The 23,153-nt window shown below is 37.9% G+C and overlaps 1 pseudogene across 1 annotated transcript; it reads right to left on the bottom strand.

Annotated features, from left to right (window-relative positions):
* Window positions 1–94: 94 nt before the first annotated feature.
* Window positions 95–21,462, bottom strand: LOC308495062 (heat shock cognate 71 kDa protein-like; annotated as a pseudogene). Its single transcript has 3 exons — window positions 21,258–21,462; window positions 20,600–21,172; window positions 95–1,870 (listed from the first exon to the last, which is right to left on the bottom strand). The product of its transcript is annotated as a heat shock cognate 71 kDa protein-like (transcript).
* Window positions 21,463–23,153: the final 1,691 nt, after the last annotated feature.

Here is a 23,153-nt window from a genome sequence, read left to right as displayed (position 1 = left end):
CAGGCATCCCTCCTGGCATGCCCCCTACACTCTAGTACAGCTTGGTAATGATGGGATTGGATACTTTTTCCAGCCCTTTCTGCTGTTGTCCAAATTATTCCTTCCCTGCAGTCTGATTCTTATCAAGCCAGTTGATGATTTCATTGCACTTATCAAGAATCTTCTTTTTGTCCTTATCATTGATCTTTCCTTACAGTTTTTCATCTTCAAAAGTTGCTTTTATGTTGAATGTGTAGGATTCAAGTGAATTCTTGAAAAACACCTTGTCCCTCTGTTGTCATCTTCAGCTTTGTAGTTCTCAGCTTCCTGGACCATGCACTCAATGTCTTCCTTGCTCAGGCAATCCTTATCATTTGTGATGGTAATTTTGCTCTCTTTTCCTGTACTTTTATTCACAGCAGAGACACTGAGGATGCCATTGGCATCAATATGAAAAGTGACTTCAATCTAACGGACACAATGACGTGCAGGAGGTATGCCTATGAGTTCAAACTTGCCAGGCAAATTGTTATCCTTGGTCATGGACTGCTCACCTTCATAAACCTGAATGAGCACACCAGTCTGATTGTCAGAGTAGGTAGTGAAGGTCTGTTTCTGCTTGGTAGGAATGGTAGTATTGCACTTGATGAGGACAGTCATGACTCCACCAGCAGTTTCAATGCCAAGGTAAAGAGAAGTGACATCCAACAGCAGCAAATCTTGAACATTTTCAGATTTGTCTCCAGATAGGATGGCTGTGTGGACAGCTGCACCATAAGCAATAGCCTCAACAGGGTTGATGGTCTTCTTCAACTCTTTTCCATTGAATAAGTCTTGTGGGAGTTTCTGAATCTTGGGGATACAGATAGAACCATCTACCAGGACAATATCATGGATCTGGGACTTGTGGAGCTTGGCATCCCAAAAGGCTTTTTCTACAGGGCCCAGGGTGCCATGGAAAAGGTCAGTATTCAATTCTTTGTATCGAGCACTAGTGACAGAGGTATAGAAGTCAATTCCTTCATAGAGCAAAACAATCTCAATACTGGCCTGGGTGCTGGAAGAGAGAGTATGCTTAGCCTGTTCACAAGTAGTACAGAGGCAATGCACAGCCCTATATTTCTCACTGATGTCTTTCTTGTGCTTGTGTTTGAACTCTGCAATAAAATGGTTGGGCATTCAGTTGTCAAAGTCTTCTCCACCTAAGTGGGTGTCCCCGGGCTATAGACTTGACATCAAAGATTCCATCTTCAATTGTAAGAATTGACACATCAAAAGTGCCATCTCCCAAGTCAAAGATCAGCACATTCATTTCAACTCCAAACTTTTTGTCTAAGCAACAAGCAATAGCAACAACAGTTGGTGCATTGATGATTCTGAGTACATTGAACCAGCAATAGTTCCAGTATCTTTGGTAGTCTGATGCTGAGAGTCACTGAAGTAAGAAGGTACTGTGATGACAGCATTAGTGACAGTCTTCCCAAGGTAGGCTTCTGCAACTTCCTTCATCTTTGTCAGAACCACAGATGGCAATTCTCTTGGATAGAAACTTTTTCTCTCTCCATTGTATTCTAGTTGAACCTTGGGCCTTCCAGCATCATTCACCACCATGAAGGGCCAATGTTTCATATCGGATTGAACAACAGCATCATGAAATCTATGTCCAATCAGGCATTTGGCATCAAAAACCATATTGGTGTGATTCACTGCTACTTGAATCTTTGTAGCATCATTGATCAATCATTCAGTATCAGTAAAGGTGACAAAACTTGGGGTCGTACGGTTTCCCTGATCATTGCAATTATTTCCACTTTTCCATGTTGGAAGACACCAACACAAGAGTAGGTGGTGTCAAGATCAATGCCAACTGTAGGTCCCTTAGATATGGTTGCTTCAGTGTTAACATGTCTTGAAAAGAAGACAGATCCTCACAGCTGCCCCCTCATTCAATGAGTTGCCCATCCTTTTAATTTCAACTTTTTAAGTGATTTTTCTTTAAATGCATTTATTCCATAGGGTGAACAGTTGGGTTTTGGGTTTTGATCCAATTTTTGAATAATTTTATATAATGGATAAACTAACCCTATTGAAGTCTATTGTTAAAACAGATATTATTTTTCTTACTCCTACTACCTCACTTTATCATATGCTTTCAGCTTTAGTGTTTATTTTGTTTTCAAAGTTTTAGTCTATTGAAGTGTTTTGTTAAAACATACTATTTTTCGAGGAGACCACATCAAAATGGCGGCGTGAGGTGAGCCTCTGTAAAGCTCCCCTGGAATTTATAACTAATCAAACAACAATAACTCCACAAAGGACTCCCTGCACAGCAGACAGGCAAGACGAAGAGGCCCACTACTGAATTCACCTCAAGGTGGGAGAATCACACGAGCGGGGAAGGAGGGAAGGGAGAAGTGCAGAGACTGAGCCGGGCGGGGACGGGACGCAGACCTAGCTCAGTGCTCCGAGCTTGCTGCATCCTGAAACTACCGCAGATGCGGGAGAGGGGAGAACTTGGACTGCTAGGGCTCCGCTAATGCCCCACAGGGCTCAGGGGGCAGCATATAACACACTCACGGCACAGACCTCAAAGAAAACACTGAGGGAAGAAGGCTGAAAAGGATGGTTTAAGCCCTCACTGCTGAGCAGAGAACGGAAGCCTTGGGCACTGAGACTAGCTGCCCCCTCCCTACCCTCCTCCAGGCCCCATCTCCCCAGTGTTAGAAGCGGAAGAGTAGTGGTGTCAGATAAAAAGAACAGAATATTTGCTGTTCTGAGAACTGTGGACTGCACACACAGATTCGCAGCCCAACTAATTCTGGCAAAGGGGAGGGAGCTGTGGAAGTAGGATCGGCTGTGGTGGTGGTCAGTGCCATTGCGCTGGGTCACCTCTCACAACTCACCCCGCCCCTGGCCCCACCTAGCTGGTCGGATCCCTGAGGGAGTAAACAGAACTGGTGAAACATACGGGCTCTGAGTCTGGTGGAGAAAGAACTTTGGAACTTCAAAAGATCGCCGCATCACCACAGGGACATGGCGCCCTGACCCAGGCGAACTGTTAACAGAAGAGAAACCCTTTTCCCAGGGAATCCCCCCATTGTGTGAGAAGCTGGAATAGTGCAGAGAAAACATAGCAGTACTGTGCTAGAGAGGGGAAAAAAGGCTGCATTCGGAGAGAAAATAAAACATTCTATCAACAAATATTGGAAAACAAAAGAAAGACCACTTCCTATCAACCTGTTGCAGAAGCCACTCCTCTAGACGAATAGGAATAGAAACAATGAATCAGTAATTGCTATGAATAACCAAGAAAACAAGACAGCTCAGAAAGAAAGTGAAAAGTCTCCAGAAAATGAACTTAAAGATATGGAAATATGTGACTTAAATGACAGAGAATTCAAGGTTGCAGTTCTATAAAAAACTCAACAAGATGTAAGAAAACACAGAAAGGCAATTTAATGAACACAGAAATAGGATCAAAGAAAAAACATGAGCATTTTACGAAAGAGATTGAAATTTTAAAAAAACACCAAATGGAATTTCAGGAGATTGAGACTCAGTAGAGGAAATTAAGAATGGAATAGCCATCTTAAGTAGTACAGTTGACGAGATGGAGGAAAGCATCAGTGACATTGAAGATAGAAACCTGGAAATTACACAGATGGAAGAAGAAAGAGACTTGAGACTTGAAAGAAATGAAAAAACTCTACAAGAACTTTCTGACCCTATCTGAAAGAGCAATAAAAGAATAATGGGCATACCAGAAGGAGAAGAAAGAGAGAAGGGAACAGAGAATATATTCAAACAAATTGTTGATGAGAACTTCCTAAACTTGTGGACAGAATTGGATCCTCAAATCCAAGAAGCAAATAGAACACCTAATTACCTCAATCCCAACAGGCCTTCTCCAAGGCACATTATATTGAAGCTGTCTAAAATGAACCACAAAGAAAGAATCCTCAACGCAGCCAGGGAAAAGACGACGGTAACCTACAAAGGAAAGCCCATTAGATTATCATCAGATTTTTCAGCGTAAACTCTACAAGCCAGGAGGGAGTGAAACCAAATATTCAAACTATTGAAAGAGACAAATCATGAGCCAAGAATAATATATCTGGCAAAAATATCCTTTAGATATGAAGGAGGAATAAAGACCTTCGCAGACGTACAGAAATTCAGGGAATTTTCTAATACACGATCTGCACTACAAGAAATAATAAAGGAGGCTATTTGACCACCATCAAAAGGGACAATTTGTGGCAACAAAAAAAGGGGGAGAGTAAAGGCCTGAACCAGAATATGGGAATGGAGAAAGTAAGCATACTGAAGAAAATGGAATACGCTAAATATCAAACTTTGTTTAACATGAAGATAAGGTAACCATTCAAAAAAAATCCAGAACTGAAATATGTATTGTAATAAAAGAAGAAATAGAGGGAAACATCATAGAATACCACCACACAGAAATAACAGACAACAATAAAAAGGCAAGGAAACAATGCAAACACAGCCTTAACAGAACACTAAAGATACAATGTCAGGAAATCCTCACGTATCAATAATCACCCTAAATATAAATGGACTGAACCCACCAATAAAACGGTAAAGAGTAGCAGATTGGATCAAAAAACAAACCCAACCATATGCTGTCTCCAAGAGACACATCTCAGCTAAAGGACAAGCATAGACTCAAAGTGAAAGAGTGGAAATTGACACTCCAAGCAAATGGTACCCAGCGAAAATCAGGTGTAGCCATAATGATATCAGATGAAACAGACTTCAGGGTGAAAAAGATAACAAGAGACAAAGATGGATATTTCATAATGGTAAAGGGGACTATACAACAAGAAGACATAACAGTCATCAATATTTATGCCCCCAATCAGGGAGCACCGAAATATACCAAGCAACTGCTAACAGAACTAAAGGGAGAACTTGACCAAAACACAAGTATACTAGGGGACTTAAATACATCATTGACAGCTATGGATAGATCATCCAAACAGAAAATAAATAATGAAATAGCAGCCCTAAGTGACACATTAGATGAAATGGACATAATTGACATATATAGAGCACTTCATCCTAAAACATCAGACTATACATTCTTTTCTAGTGTACATGGAACACTCTCAAGGATAGACCATATGCTGGGACATAAAATCAGCCTCAGCAAATTTAAGAAGATTGAAATCATTCCAAGCATATTATCTGATCACAAGGCTTTGAAATTGGATTTCAACTGCAAAAAGAAAGCAGGAAAAAACACAAATACATGGAGAATAAACAACATACTGTTAAAAAACGACTCGGTCAATGAAGAAATTGGAGGAGACATCAAAAGATACATAGAAACAAATGACAATGAAAATACATCCTACCAAAATTTTAGGGATGCAGCGAAAGCAGTTTTAAGAGGGAAATTTATATCATTACAGGCATATATCAAGAAAAAAGAAAATTCCCAAATAAATAACCTCATGTTATACCTTAAAGAACTAGAAAAAGAAGAACAAGTGAAACCCAAGTTCAGCAGAAGAAAGGAAATAGCAAAAATCAGAGCAGAACTAAATGAAATAGAGAACAAAAAGACAACAGAAAAAATTAATGTGACAAAGAGCTGGTTCTTTGAAAAAATTAATAAAGTTGACAAACCCTTGGCTAGACTCACTAAGATAAAAAGAGAGAAGACACTAATTAACAAAATCAGAAATGAAAAAGGGGAAGTTATCACGGACACCACAGAAATACAAAGGATCATCCAAGAATACTATGAAGGACTATATACCGCCAAATTCAATTACCTAGAAGAAATGGACAAGTTCTTAGAAACATATAGCCTTCTAAGGCTGAATCATGAAGAACTAGAAAATCGAAATAGACCGATCACTGGTAACGACAATGAATCAGTCATCCAAAACTTTACAAAACAAAACTGCAGGACCAGATGGCTTCAAGAGAATTCTACCAAACCTTCAAAGAGGATCTAATACCAATCCTGCTCAAACTCTTCCAAAAACTTGAAGAAGAGACAGTACTTTCTAACTCATTTTATGAGGCCAACATTACCCTAAGCAAAACCTGGTAAGGACAACACAAAAAAGAAAACTACAGAACAATATCTCTGTTGAATACAGATGCAAAAATCCTAAACAAAATTCTAGCAAATCGAAAGCAACAATGAATTAAAAAGATTATTAAACACAACCAAGTGGGGTTCATCCCCGGGGCACAATGATGGTTCAACATCCACAAATCCATCAATGTGATACATCACATAAGCAAAATGAAGGACAAAAATCATATGATTCTATCAATTGATGCAGAAAAAGCATTTGACAAGATACAACATCCATTTATCATTAAAACACTTAATAAAATAGGTATAGTAGGAAAATACCTTAATAAAGACTATACTTGACAAGCCCTTAGCTAATCTCATAATTAATGGTGAAAACCTGAAGCCCTTTGCTCTACGTTCAGGAACACGACAGGGCTGTGCCCTATAACCTCTGCTTTTCAACATAGTGTTGGAAGTACTTGCCATTGCAATCAGGCAAGAGAAAGAAATAAAAGGCATCCAAAATGGGAATGAAGAAGTTCAATTATCACTCTTTGCAGATGACATGATGGTATATATAGATAACCCTAGAGACTACACCAAAAAGCTATTAGAAACAATCAACGAATACAGTAAAGTTGCTGGCTACAGAATCAACGTAAAAAGTCCATTGCATTCCTGTATACTAACAAGGAAATCTCGGAAAAAGAAATACAAAAAACAATTCCCTTTGCAATTGCAGCAAAAAGAATAAAATACCTAGGAATAAACTTAACCAAGGATATGAAGGACCTATATGCTAAAAACTATAAGATATTTGGGAAAGAAATTGACGAAGACACAAAGAAATGGAAAGACATTCCATGCTCATGGATTGGAAGAATCGCCATAGTTAAAATGGCCATATTACCCGAAGCAATATACAGATTTAATGCAATCCCCATCAAAATCCCAATGGCATTTTATAAAGAAATACAACAAAAAATCATTGGATATGTTTGGAACCACCAGAGACCCCGAATGGTAAAGCAATCTGAAGAAAACAGAACAATAGTGGAGGTATCACACTCCCTGACTTTAGCTTGTACTACAAGTGTACAATAATCAAAACAGCAAGGTATTGGCAGAAAAACAGACACATAGACCAATGGAATAGAATTGAGAAACCAGAAATTAAACCGCATAAATATGGAAAGACAATTTTTGACAAAGAAGCTAAAAACATACAATGGAGAAAAGACAGCCTCTTCAATAAATGGTGCTGGGAGAATTGGATAGCCACGTGCAAAAGAATGAAACTGGACTGCTATCTGTCACCATGCACCAAAATTAATTCATAATGGATCAAAGACTTAAGCATAAGACCTGACACAATAAACTGCATAGAAGAAAACATAGGTACTAAACTATTGGACGTTGGGTTCAACGAGCATTTTATGAATTTGACCTCAAAGGCAATGGAAGTAAAAGCTCAAATAAACTAATGGGATTATATGAAACTTAAAAGCTTCTGCACAGCAAAAGAAACCATCGACGAAATAGAGGCGAACAACTGAATGGGAGAAGATTTATGCAAACAGTGCCTCCGATAAGGGGCTAATATCCAAAATATACAAGGAACTCATGAAGCTCAACAACAAAAAAACAAACAACCCAATTGAAAAATGGGCAGAGGAGCTGAAGAGACATTTCTCCAAAGAGGACTTACAAATGGCAAATAGACATATGAAAAAATGCTGAACATCACTAATCAGAGGAATGCAAATAAAAACCAGAATGAGATATGACCTCACCTCAGTCAGAATGGCTACCTTCACCAATCAAATAGTAACAAGTGTTGGAGTGGCTGTGGAGAAAAAGGAACCCTCATACACTGTTGGTGGGAATGCAGACTGGTGCAGCCATTATGAAAGGCAGTGTGGAGGTTCCTCAAAAAATTACGAATAGAATTACCATATGACCCAGGAATCCCTCTCCTGGGTATCTACCCAAAAAATCTGAAAAAGTTTATGCATAAAGACACGTGTGCTCCAATGTTCGTTGCACCTTTGTTTACAGTGGTCAAGACATGTAACCAATCAAAATGTTCTTCGATAGACGAATGGATAAAGAAGTTGTGGTATATATACATAATGGAATACTATTCGGAGGTAAGAAAAGATGATATAAGAACATTTTTGACAGCATGGATTGATGTTGAGAGTATTCTAAGCGAAATAAGTCAGACAGAAAAAGCAGAGACCCTATGATTTCACTGATATGTGGTATATAAACCAAAAACAACAAAAGAACAAGACAAAGAAATGAGAAACAAAAACTCATGGACACAGACAATAGTTTAGTGGTTACCAGAGTGTAACGGGGTAGGGGGTAGGGAGATCAGTGTAAGGGTGATCAAATATATGGTAATGGAAGGAGAACTGACTCTGGGTGGTGAACACACAATGGGATTTATAGATGATGTAATACAGAATTGTACACCTGAAATCTATGTCAATTTACTAACACTTGTCACCCCAATAAATTTAAAAAAAAATAAAAATAAGACCGGGCCTTATATTAATTTTTGCTCCAAAAGATGCATTAGAGCTGATGGTCCGGCTACATCTTTTTTGGGGGGAAACACGGTAATTGCCTACGAGATATGCCAAAGACCAAAAAAAAAAAAAATTGTACACCTGAAATCTATGTAATTTCAGTAACCATTTTCACCCCAAAAATAAATAAAAAAATAAAAAACATGCTATTTTTCTTAATCCTCCTACTGCATTTTACCATAAGCTTTCAGCTTTAATGTTTATTTCATTTTCTAAGTTTTAGTAATCATATTTTCCTCATAAGTGTGTGTATGTGTTTTCCTTTTGCATCTGTTTTTCTTTATTGCAAACCATTCTCCAAACTGCAGCCAGAAAGTTATTTTTAAAGAAAAAATCTGATTACATCATAAAATGTTGGCATGAGGTGAGGCCCTTGAAATCTTCCGTGGAATTTACAACAAATTGCACAGCTATAATTCCACAAAGGACTCCCTGTACAGCAGACAGGCAAAACTAAGAGGTGCGCAATTGAAATCATCTAAAAGTGAGCAATTTGGGCAAGTGGGAGAGGAGGGAAGGAAGAAGTACTGATACATGGGCTACGTGGATGCAGGAGCAGCCCTGAGTTCAGAGCTCCGAGCTCCTTACCTTCTGGACCTACTTCAGTCATGGGAGAAGGAAGAATTCAGACTGCTAGTGCTCAACTTATCACCCGTTGTCCCACCTGAGGGATCAGCATATATCACAGCTGTTCCCAACACTCACAGCAGAGACCTCTGAGCAAAGACGGTGGGAAGAAGGATGAAAATGGCAGTGTAAGCCCTCACTGCTGAATGGAGGATGGAAGGCATAGGCACAGAGCCTACCTGCCACCTCTCCTCCCTATCAGAGCTTGCCCAACCCCTGCCTTCTGAGTGCTAGAAGTAGAACAATAGCAGTGTCAGAGCAAAAGAACAAAATATTTGCATTTCTGAAAACTGTAGCCTGCAGCCACGGACTAAAAGTATGACTAGTTCCAGCAAAGGCGAGGAAGCCCCAGTGCAGGACTGGCTGTGCTGGTGGTCGCCGTCATTGCTCTGGGCCAGGAAGAGCTTTAGAACTTCAGAAACTCTCCACATTCCCCCACAGAAGCAGTGCTCTGTGACCCAGGTGACCTATTCACAGAGGAGATGTCCGCCTTCCAGAGAATCACCCCATTGTGTGAGAAGCCAGAACAGTGCAGAAAAAATATAACACTACAGCGTGTGAGAGAATTAAAGGCTACAGTTGGAAAGAAAATGAAACATTCTACCAACACTTACCAGAAAACAAAAGAAAGACTCTTCCTACCAACCTGTTGCAGAACCCACTTCTCTAGATGTCTAGGAAGAAAAATAATAATTCACTAATAGCCATGAATAACCAAGGTAATAAGGCAGCTCAGAAACAAAAATGAAAAGTCTCCAGAAAATGAACTTAAAGACACAGAAATATGTGACTTAAATAACAGAGATTTCAAGATTGCAGTTCTCAAAAAACTCAATGAGATGAAGTAAAACACAGAAGGAGGTCTAATGAACTCAGAAACACAATCAAAGCACAAAATTAACATTTTACCAAAGAGACTGAAATTTTAAAAAAGAACCAAATAGTATTTCTAGAGATTAAGAACTCAATAAAAGAAATGAAGGATGAAATAGCCAGCTTAGGTAATACAGCTGACCAGATGGAGGAAGAATCAGTGACATCAAAGATAGAAATCTGGAAATGACATGGATGGAAGAAGAGAGAGAAAATTGAGACATAAAAGAAATGAAAGAACTCTACAAGAAATTTCTGACTCCATCACAAAGAGCAATGTAAGAATAATGGGCATACTAGAAGAAGAAAGGGAGAAGGGAACAGAGAGCATATCCAAACAAACAGTTGAACAGAACTTCCCAAAATTGTGGAAAGAACCGGTTCCTCAAATCCAAGAAGCAAATAGAACACTAAATTACCTCAACCCCAACAGGCCTTCTCCAAGGCACAGTTCATCGAAGCTGTGAAAAATTAACAACAAAAAAGAATCCTCAAGGTAGCCAGGGAAAGAAGATGGTAACCTACAAAGGAAAACCTATTAGATTATCATCAGGGTTTTCAGAAGAAATTCTACAAGCCAGGAGGGAGTGGAACTAAATATTCAAACTACTGAAAGAGAGAAATTATGAGGCAAGAATAATATATCCAGCCAAAGATATCCTTTACATATGAAAGAGAACAAAGACCTTTCCAGACATACGGAAGCTGAGGGAATTTTCTAACACATGACCTGCACTACAAGAAATACTGAAGGAGGGTACTTGACCTGAAACAAATAAGCAAAAGAATATAAAACCATGGGTAGCATTACAAACAGACAGATGGAAGCAGGAAATTGCAACCAGTACACCAAATAAGACACTATCCATTTAAACATAAGATACATGGTAAAGAAGAAGAAAAAACTATTTAAAGAAAAAGAGAAAAAAGACAACTTGCTACTGCAGAGCAGGAAACAAGTCACAGCATAAATAGGGATAATTTATGACAAAGAAAAACCAAAAAAGTGGGGGAATAAGTGTTTTAACTGGCATAACGGAATGGAGAAAGTAAACATGCGGAAGACAATGAAATACTCTAAACATGAAATATTATTTTACATAAACTTAATGGTAAACACTCAAAAAAAAAAATCCAGAACTGTAATATGTAACATAATAAGAGGAGAAACAGAAGGAAAAATCATTGAATACCACCACACTGAAATAACAGACAGCAAGAAAAAGGCAAAGAGGAAAGCCTCATATATCAACAATCACCCTAAATGTAAATGGACTGAACTCACCAATAAAAAGGCACAGAGTGGCAGATTGGATCAAGACACTAAACCCAACCATATGCTGCTTCCAAGAGACACATCTCAGCTACAAGGACAAACATAGACTCAAAGTGAAAGGGTGGAAATTGACACTCCAAGCCAATGGTATCCAGAGAAAATCAGGTGTACCCATACTGATATCAGATGAAATAGACTTCAGGATAAAAAAAGGTAGCAAGAGACAAAGATTGATATTTCATAATACCAAAGGGGACTACACAACAATAAGATATAACAGTCATCAATATTGATGCCCACACTCAGAGAGCACCAAAATATACCAAACACCTGCTAACAAAACCAAAAGGAGAAAATGACCAAAACAATTACAGTAGGGGACCTAAACACATCATTGACACCTATGGATAGATCATCCAAACAGAAAATAAATAAAGAAATATTACCCATAAATGACACATTAGATGAGATGGACATAATTGGCATTTATAGAACACTTCATCCTAGAACAGACTATACATTCTTGTGTAGTGTACATGGAACATTCTCAAGGATAGATCACATACTGGGACACATAACTAACCTCAGCAAATTCAAGAAGATTGAAATCATACCAAGCATATTGTCTGATCACAAGGCTTTGAAATTGGACATTAACTGCAAAAAGAAAGTAGGAAACACCACAAACATGTGGAGATTAAAAAACATACTTCTAAAGAATGACCGGGTCAAAGAAGAAATTAGAGGAGAGATCAAAAGATACATCAAAACAAATGACAATGAAAATACATCCTATCAAAATGCTTGGGATACAGCAAAAGTAGTTTTAATAGGGAAATTTATATCATTACAGGCCTATCTCAAGAAACAAGAAAAACCCCAGATAAATAACCTCACATTACACCTTAAAGAACTAGAAAAAGAAGAACAAATGAAACCCAAAGGCAGCAGAAGGAAGAAAATAATAAAAATCAGAGCAGAACTAAATGAAACAGAGAACAAAAAGACAATAGAAAAAATTAATGAAACAAAGAGCTGAATCTTTGAAAAGTTTAATAAAATTATCAAACCCTTGGCTAGATTCACTAAGATAAAAAGAGAAAAGACAATAATAAACAAAATCAGAAATGAAAAAGGGGAAGTTATCATGGATGCCACAGAAATACAAAGGATCATCTGAGAAGAGTATGAAGGTATATGCCATCAAATTCAATAACCTAGAAGAAATGAACAAGTTTTTAGAAACACATAGCCTTCCTAAGCCGAATCATGAAGAATTGGAAAATCTAAACAGACTAATCACCAGTAATGAAATTCAATCAGTCATCCAAAAACTTCCCAAAAGCAAAAGTCCTGGACCAGATGGCTTCATTAGTGAATTCTACCAACATTCAAAGAGGATCTAATACCTGTCCTACTCAAACTCTTCCATAAAAATCAAAGAAGAGACAACATTCCCTAGCTCATTTTATGAGGGCAACATTACCCTGATACCAAAACCTGGTAAGGAAAACCCAAAAAGGAAAACTACAGACCAATCTCTAATGAATATGGATGCAAAAATGCTACAGAAAACTCTAGCAAATTGAATGCAACAATACATTACAAAGATTATACATCACGACCAAGTGGGGTTCATCCCAGGGTCACAAGGATGGTTCAACATATGCAAAAATCAATGTGGTACACCATATATACAAAATAAAGGACATATTTGGGAGACCACCTCAGGGATACTGTGGATACATGATCATGGCATTGTACACCAGAAGCTAAACATTAATGAATGCCAACTATAATTTTATATATATAATGTGATGGTTCAGTGTGAGGTCGGAGGGATAGTGGATGGGGGCAGGGGGGTTCACAGTGTGAGGGATATAGATGATGAACATCTAAGTATTACCTTGTCTTGTACACCTGAAACTAATAAATAAATAAATTTAAAAAAATAAAGGACAAAAATTGTATGATTATATCAATAGATGCAAAAAAGTGTTTGACACGATACAACATCAATTTATAATTAAAACACTTAAAAATAGGTATAGAAGGAAAATACTTTAACATAATAAAGGCCATATATGACAAAACTTCAGCTAATATCATAATTAATGGTGAAGAACTGAAGTCCTTTGTTCTATGTTCCGGAACACGACAGGACTGTTCCCTATTACCTCTGCTTTTCTACATAGTGTTGGAAGTCCTAGCCAGAGCAATCAGACAAGAGAAAGAAATAAAAGGCATCCCAATTGGGAATGAAGAAGTTAAATTGTCACTTTTTGCAGATGACATGATGTTATACATAGAAAACCCTCAAGACTCCATGAAAAATCTATTAGAAACGATAAATGAATACAATAAACTTGCAGGCTACAATATCAACGTACCTAAGTCTATTGAATTCCTATATACTAACATGAAATCTAAGAAAAAGAAACAAAAAATACAATTCCTTTTGTAATTTCAACGAAAAGATAAAATACTTAGGAATAAACTTAACCAAGGATGTGAAAGACCTATATATGGAAAACTATAACACATTTTTAAAAGAAATTGAAGACACAAAGAAATGGAAAGTCATTCCATTTTCATGGATTTGAAGAACCAACATAGTTAAAACGGCCATGTTACCCAAAGCAATATACAGATTTATTACAATCCCCATAAAATTCTAACTGGCATTCTCTAAAGAAATAGAACAAAAAATCATCAGATTTGCATGGAACCACAAAAGACCCCAAATAGCCAAAGCAATCTTAAGAAAAAAGAACAATGCTGGAGGTATCACACTCCCTGACTTTAGAGTGTACTACATGGCTGCAATAATCAAAACAGCATGGTATTGGCAGAAAAACAGACACACAGACCAATGGAATAGAAATGAGAACCCAGAAATAAACCCACATAAATATGGACAGATAATTTTTGACAAAGAAGCAAAAAACATACAATGGAGAAAAGACACTCTAGTCAATAAATGGTGCTGGCAGAATTGGAAAGCCACATGCAAAAGAATGAAACTGGATTGCTATCTGTCACCATACACCAAAATTAATTCAAAATGGGTCAAACATCTAAGTATAAGACCTGAAACAATAAACTGCATAGAAGAAAACATAGAGACTAAACTTCTGGACCTTTGATTCAAGGAGGATTTTATGAATTTGATTCCAAAGGCAAGGGAAGTAAAAGCTAAAATAAATAAATTGGACTACATCAAGCTGAAAAGCTTCTGCACAACAAAAGAAATGATTGAGAAAATAAAGAGGTAACCAACTGAATGGGATAACATTTTTGCAAACAGTGCATCCAATAAAGGGCTAATATCCAAAATGTACAAGGAACACATACAAATCAACAACAACAACAACAAAAACTCCAATTACAAAATGGGCAGAGGACCTGAAGAGACATTTTCCAAAGAGGACATATGAATGGCTAATAGACATGCAAAAAATGCTCAATATCACTAATCATCAGAGAAACGCAAATAAAAACCACAATGAGATATCACCTAACCTCACTCAGAATGGCTATCATCAGCAAGACAAATAGTAACAAGTGTTGGAGAGGCTATGGAGAAAAAGGAACCCTCATACACTGTTGGTGGGAATGCAGACTGGTGCAGCCATTATGGAAGGCAGTGTGGAGGTTCCTGAAAAAAATTAAGAATAGAATTACCATATGACCCAGCAATTCCTTTCATGGGTATCTTCCCAAAAAATTCAAAAACATTTATACATAAAGACACATGTGCTCCAACGTTCATTGCAGCTTTGTTTACAGTGGCCAAGACATGGAAACAACCAGATTGTCCTTCAACAGATGAATGGATAAAGAAGTTGTGGTATACATACATAATGGAATACTATTCGGTCGTAAGAAGAAAAGAGGAAATAGGACCATTTGTGATAAATAGATGGATCTTGAGAGTATAATGCTAAGCGAAATAAGTCAGACAGAAAAAGCAGAGAACCCTATGATTTCACTGATATGTGGTATATAAACCAAAAACAACAAAAGAACAAGACAAACAAATGAGAAACAAAAACTCATAGACACAGACAGTAGTTTTGTGGTTACCAGAGGGTAAGGGGAGAGGGGGTGGTAGACAAGGGTAAAGGAGATCAAATATATGGTGATGGAAGGAGAGCTGACTCTGGGTGATGAACACACAATGTGATTTATAGATGATGTAATGCAGAATTGCACACCTTAAATCTATGTAACTTTACTAACAATTGTCACCCCAATAAAGTTTAATTAAAAATACAAAAAGAAAGCATAGGTACTAAACTTATTTACTTTGGGATCAGAGAAGATTTTATGAATTTGACCTCAACAGCAAGGGAAGTAAAGCTAAAATAATGTTTTAGCTTTATTAATGGGACTATATGAAACTTAAAAGCTTCTGCACAGCAAAAGAAACCATCAACAAAACAAAAAGGCAACCAATTGAATGGGAGAAGGTATTTGCAAACAACGTTTCCAGTAAGGGGTTAATATCCAAAATATATAAAGAACTCATACAAAATAATCCAATTTAACAAATAGACAGAGGACCTGAATAGACACTTCTCCCAAGAAGACATACAAATAGCCAACAGGTATATGAAAAAATGTGCAACTTCACTCGCCATTAGGGAAATGCAAATCAAAACCACAATAAGATACAACCTCACACCTGTTAGAATGGCTATTATTAAGAAAATTAATAACAAGTATTGCAGAGTTTGTGGGAAAAGAGGCACCCTCATACATTGCTGGTGGGAATTTAAATTGGTACAGGCATGATGGAAAACAGTATGGAGATTCCTGAAAAAACCAAGAATAGAATTGCCACATGACCCATCAATTCCTCTTCTTGGTAGCTATCCAAAAAATCTGAAAACATTTATTCTTAAATATATATGCATCCCTATTTTCATTGCAGCATTATTCATGGTGGCCAAGACATAGAAACAACCAATGTTCTTTGATAGATGATTGGATAAAGAAAATGTGGTACATATATACATAAAGAAAATGTGGTACATATATACAATGGAATATTACTTGGCCATAAGAAAAGATAAAATACTGCCATTTGCTACAAAATGGGTGAATCTTGAGATTATCATGCTAAGCGAAATAAGTCAGACAGAAAAAAGTGGAGAACTGTATGACTTCACTCATATATGGATATAAAACTGAAAGCAACAAATGAACAAAACAGACAAACAAAGAAACAAAAACTCATACACACAGACAACAGTTTAGTGGTTACCAAGATGTAAGGGGAGGGGTGAGAGGGCAGCAGGGGAAGGTAGAAAAAGGAAAAGGTGGTCAAATATATGGTGATAGAAGAAGAACTGACTCTGGGTGATGAACACCCAATGTAATATATAGATGATGTATTATAGAAATGTGTACTTGTAACCTATATAATTGTACTAACCAATATCATCCAATAAATTTAATAAAAAATTTAAAAAATAGGGGATCAAATATATGGTGATGGAAGGAGAACTGATTCTGGGTGGTGAACACACAATGGGATTTATAGACGATGTAATACAGAATTGTACACCTGAAATCTATGTAAATTTACTAACAATTGTCACCCCAATAAATTTAATTTTTAAAAAAATAAAAAAATAATAAATCAGTCATATATACTTTTTTATTTTATTTTTTTTAGTTTATTAGTTTCAGGTGTACAAGACAAGGTAATACTTAGACATTCATCATTTATATCCCTCCCACTGTGAACCCCCCTCCCCCCATCCACTATCCCTCCGACCTCGCACGGAGCCATCACATTATACATATAAAATCAGAAACAGTTTTGGGGACAAAGGAAAAATTGAGAGTTGTTAGATGGGCGGGGGGTGGGGATAAGGGGGAAGGTAAAGGGATTAGGAAACAGTTGGTAACCACAAGATGGCCTCAGGGTTTTTGAAAATTAATTTTGGAAACGTAATCAATAATGTTGTAAAGATTTTGTTGGGTATCCGATGGACACGTGTCCCATTTGGGAGACCACCTCAGGGATACTGTAGATGCCTGACCATGGCACTGTACCAGAAGCTAAACAATAATGAATGCCAACCATATATACTTTTTATAATGAGGTGTGTGTGTGTGTATGAGAGTGTGTGTGTGTGTGTGTGTGTTGCATGACTCCTCCCACAACCACAGGGCTCACAAACACTCACAGATGCTCCTTCTCCAGTCATCTCTACAGGTCTTGACTACTTGTTTTACTTCACTTTTTCCCTGGAGCCTGACAGTGATATAATGTGATTCATTTAGTACTAATCTGCTGAACTGAGATATGGCCAGATAACAATTTTAAGCTTTCTGGGCAAAGCAATATGTTGCTCAACTTTCAAGCTTCAAGTGCAAACTGGGTTTCTCCTTCACGGATAAGGTAGTTAAGGCAGCACATGCTAATATTTGCCCTCACTAATTACTTTAAGCAGAGATCTGTGTGCCTTTCAAGGAAGTCACTTGTGAAAAGGGAAGCTTAAACAAAAGTCAGGGGCCACTGCCTGCTATATGATTAACTTAGGTCAAGGAGTCCCACACACCTAATAGACCAGGCTCTGAAGAGTCCCATTACTAAAGCCTGTACCCAAAGTGTTGCAATGCTAGAAAGAGCATAGGGATAGTATCTTGGACACCTTTTATTCTCTGTGTGACTTCAGCTAATATCCATGGAATGGAACAAATAATCTTTTGTCTACCTCATAGGGGTATTTGAGGATCAAAGGAGACAATAGGTGTCACAGACCTTTAATGACTATAAAATATGCTACCATTACGTGATAAATCAGCAACATCTGAGTCTCTTCTGTCACATTATAACATATAAACAAAATTATCCCCCTACTTTGTGTTTTTTTTAAGTATGCAAATACAACCGTGCCCTTCTCCTGAATTCCTCCTCCACTCACTCATTCCCCTCACAAACACACAAAAACACTCACAAGGTGAATGGTACATTTTTTCTTCAATAAATATTCTAGAAACAGCTTTAATAATAATAATAATAATAGTAATAGTAATAAAAACTGTTCTCTTCCATATGTATACAATTGCTATTCCTAGCAACAGAGAAATCTCTTTCCCCATTTCCCAGTCTCTCAATCAAGGTAAGTGGCAGGATGTTCAAAAACAATAATTCTTACGGAAGTAACCATGAGAGAGATGGAAACTTACAGAGAATCAGAATGAAATAGGGGAAAACTATTCTCAATTTTTAACTCCCCAAGATAAACGCCAGCTAGCATTCCAAAGGATTAAAATCTCATGAGTTCTATCCTGTTTTGTTGTTAAATGTACACACATAATGTAAGAGGGGATTATTATAATGAGTTTTTTAAAATATACTCATTTTATTGTAAATAAAATATATATGGAGGTCTAGGGAAATATCATCAACATTGTAAAGATTTTGAAAGCCTAGTCCATTATTTTAGAGGGAAAAATCTAAGTCAGCCTCTGTAAAAATCCGAGTGATAGGCACCTGTTAGCAAGTATATTAATGGAAATTCAACAAGGAATGCAGGATTGCATGATGTATTTCAAATGGTATTTATGACCCTATAAACTTATTATCACATTCATGCAGGGTTTGATTTCCATTTAAGAGTTCAAACAAGGTATCCAACAATATTCTAATTTGATCAGAAACTTGTTTTTTTTTAATTTATTGGGGTGACATTTATTAGTAAAATTACATAGATTTCAGGTGTACAATTCTGTATTACATCATCTATAAATCCCATTGTATGTTCACTACCCAGAATCAGTTCTCCTTGCATCACCATATATTTGATCCCTTTTACCCTCATCTTCCACCCCTCATCCCCCTCTTACCCTCTGGTAACCACTAAAGAAACTTGTTTTTTGAGATGAATTTCTTTGAAGGACATGAGTTACAGTGACCAAACCAATTACAACACTGATGACAACAGATCCAGGTTGGTACCATAAAAAACAGCAGGAATTCAGACAAAGAAATGGAAGCTGGAGTTAGATGTGCTATAGCTTTTGAAACAGTAAGATGCAAATACATGGATGTGGTTTCTCTTTAGAAACAGGTGTAAAAATCCTTAAAAAAATGAAATCACTCATTTTCAATGTGTGAACATGCCCCCTCTACAAGAGATGGCAGAAAGGGCTACAGTTTCTCCACAACTTGTACATGTCCTTGAGAATCTCATAAGTCACTGAGGATAAGTATTCCTAAACTTCTCTTTCTATTCACCCACAGGAGTGTAATCTACTCCATACAGAGCTTCACAAGAGTCCTGGTCTCCTCATCAGGGTCTACTTTTATCTCCATCAGAGAAATTCCTCTGCCCCAGAACTCCCTTGGCTTTCTGATTTCACATGCACTACCAACCTTCTGTTTACAGTTATCATGACCTAAAAGCCTCTTGGAATGGACTCACTGGGAAATTCTCTAGCCAGAATAAGAATAAAGATAGCTTAGCCTAGGATAGCAGGTGGCCCCCAAGCCAAACTTCATTCATGCTGATGGTGTCCCTATTGGTTACATGGAACACTTGATTAAATCTTGCCCTTTGGTTTTCCCGACTTTTCTCTCATTATCCAACCCTTTGTTCTCCTAGTCTCTCCCCCCAGTTTCCTGATACCTACTTTAACCAGTCTTTGCAGTATCTATCCTGGCCTACCAACTGCCATTCTTTAAATCCCAACCCAACATCCTGGTATAGCCCTACGGTAACAAAGTCTTGCCATTCCCTTAAAAAGGAACAAACATCTGCCAATAAATCACTATTGAGTTTCTGATAGTGAAAAACTGAAGGAAAATTGTTCATTTGGTACCTAGAGCAAGCAGCTTCAAAGAAACAAAAACAAAATAAACCAACTCCTGAGCCTCAGCATCTCTAAAACACAGCCAGTCTTGCACATATTATTATTTTTTAATAACACATTCCACAAATGTGTAAGCAAAACCAGAAAAACAGATTTTCTGTCTGGCTATCTTGGAGGAAACAAGCAAGTCACACCAGATTTGGTAGGCCAGGTGTTGGCCCAAGTTTGCAAAGCTGACATTAAGCTTATGTAACAAAACAGAACAAATGGTGTCTTTGCTCTTTGGCTTGTTGCTGACACTACCAGCAGGCACTTTCTATGCTCAATGCAGAGCCCTGGTCACACAAGACAAACATGTACAACAGGCACAAAATCCTGCCAAAGTTGATACCACTGTCAGGAAGCGTGATTGGTGCTTATATTTGAGGGCTTTCTTCATTATTGTTTCATTTGATTGTTCGGTGTAGTTCTGGGTCTGCAAAATGTTGTACTCAATGCTGTCCACCAAGTTCTGCTGCTCTGAGATGAGCATCTCCAGTTGGAGGAAGATGGTATGCAACTCACTGATCTGACACTCCAGGTCCAGTAGCTGCTTGTGACAAGCCTGGGCCAGAGCCAGGCACTGCTTGGCCTTCAAAGTGTCTAGATCATGACCCATAATCTGAGGGCTCACAGGTCTAGTCACCAGTTTCTCCAAGTCCTCTTCCTGGAGCTTCAGGCCTGCTAGCTCAGCCTGCGTCACCATGTTCTCCTTCAGCCTGATTACATACTGAGTTTTGTGGTCATAGTGGTCACTAACAATGTCACGGTAGTGGCTGAGAAGCACAGAGAGCTTGCTCTGGCGGATGCGGTTCTCTGCTGGCCAGTACTTACAGTCTGTGGCAAGTTCACGCTGTATGGTGCTTAGTTGGAGCTGGATGAACTGGGCTTGACTGGCAAAAAGAGAATTTTATGATACTCAAATCATTCTTCTCTCTGAAAACACTCTCTTCTGTAGTACAGTAAAGCACACCTTGCTGCTTCTTGTCTATTAACTCAGATAGCCCTTCTAACTCTGTCATTGCCAGGCACAGCTGAGTCATTTCCTGAAAAAACTTCTCCATAGGTTTAGCCTCACTCTCCACAAAAGCAGGATTGTCAAAGACCAAGGTGTCATCCAGCTCAGAAGGGTCGCTTCTTTGGTTTACTTGGTTCTTCAGTTCCTGCAGTCTGTCCATCTTCAGCTCCAGCTGCTAGACATATCTGTAGTAGAAGGACTGGAGGCACACACATTAGCTTTGTTCACTGATGTGGAAAACCAGGGTCTCAGAGTTTTGCGTCAGTGAAATCTATTAAAGGTCTTTCCTCCCACGGCAAGCAAATATTGACAAAGTCAATAGGCTGCTGTATTGTTGATTTATTATCAGATGGTAAAGCATACAGGATAGGTTAGATTTTATGCAAGGAATGGGCCAGGCAATGGCCTGATTTGTCAAGATGTGGGACAAGAGTACACAGTACAGTGGAATACGGGAGTGCAGGGCCAAGCTGTAACAAAGAGAATGTCTGGAATCTGAATAATCCCATGGAGGCTTGTGCCTGGGCTCAAGGAAGGTAACTGAGGATGTAGAGGACACAGTTAAGACAATGGAATTGAAAACTTTTCACTGAAAACTGTGGTTTTCCTTATTTGAGATTGGTAACTAAGTTCAAGAGTAGCATAGGCCCATGGTTTGGCCAACTTTGGGCCCCTATGTAAGCTGTTGCTAAAGGAAAACACTGACCTTTAATAAAAATTTCAGATGCCTCACAGAACAGCATCTGTTTTTGTTTTTTTTTTCATTTTTCTTTAAAAATTTTTCTTTTCTACTTTTGTTTTAGACTACCTGGATTAAATGCCTGCTGCTCCACTTACCAGCTATGTGATCTTGGGCTGTTTTCGTAATCTCTCTGTCAATCTGTATCTTTGTCAGTAAAATGGGCATAATAATTATACTTACTTCTTAGGGTTGTAATAAGAATGAAATGAGCTAATGTAGAATGCTTTGAATAGTGTCTGCCATATATAAGTGCTATCATTTAGTTGTTATTAGTATTACTTATACAAAACACTGCAAAGGCACTGGCTAGAAAGGGATGAGATCAGGATTTCGGTGAATGCTAAAGATGCTCAGAATCAGGAGCTTCCAGCCAGACTGGGCCAAACCCTGGAAACACTAAGATGGGAAGCTAAAGTGCCATTAGCTCATCTTTCTATCCCTCTAACACCCCTCTCATGAGCTGTCTTCCTCCCCTAGTATCCAGTATTCACTTGCTGTCTTCAAAAGTGCAGAGGCCTAGGACATGACACTCTCCTCTGTGCATCCAGCCTTTCCTACACTCTCATCCATCCACAAAGCTACAGAGTTTTAGAACTCAAAAATCAATAGTGATGATCAATTCCAAACTCATCATTTCACAAATGAGGAAACTGAGGCCCAGAGCGGTAAAACGACTTGTTCAAAGCCACACTGATATTTGTTTGTAGAGCTAGTACTAGAATTCAGATCTCTTGACCACAAGGGCTTTTACTATCTAAACATATACACCTTACTTTCCATTCCTTATAAAAAGAACTACAAATGAATCCAAGCTGATATTAGTTGTGTTATTCCTTCTGTTACCTATGGCCTTATTCAAGGCCTTCTGAAAACATGGTATGACGACCTGAAAGATAATTTCTGATACTAGGAATTATAAGTAATCTGCAAAACAAACAGTAGCAAGAAGGGGGACCCTTTGGTGATTCTAGAATCATATCACACAAGATACTTTATACTTGGTTTATTTAGGGGGAAGAATGTATCAGACTGGAATGTTCCAACCCAGTTCAACAGCCAAGGTTTTTACTTAGAGGAAACGTTATTTAAAATTGTGCTAACCATTACTG

This window comes from Rhinolophus hipposideros (genome assembly GCF_964194185.1).
Source record: "Rhinolophus hipposideros genome assembly, chromosome: X".
Taxonomy (NCBI): Eukaryota; Metazoa; Chordata; class Mammalia; order Chiroptera; family Rhinolophidae; genus Rhinolophus; species Rhinolophus hipposideros.
Note: the sequence above shows the minus strand (reverse complement) of the source record. Positions and strands in the feature narration are given on the sequence as shown.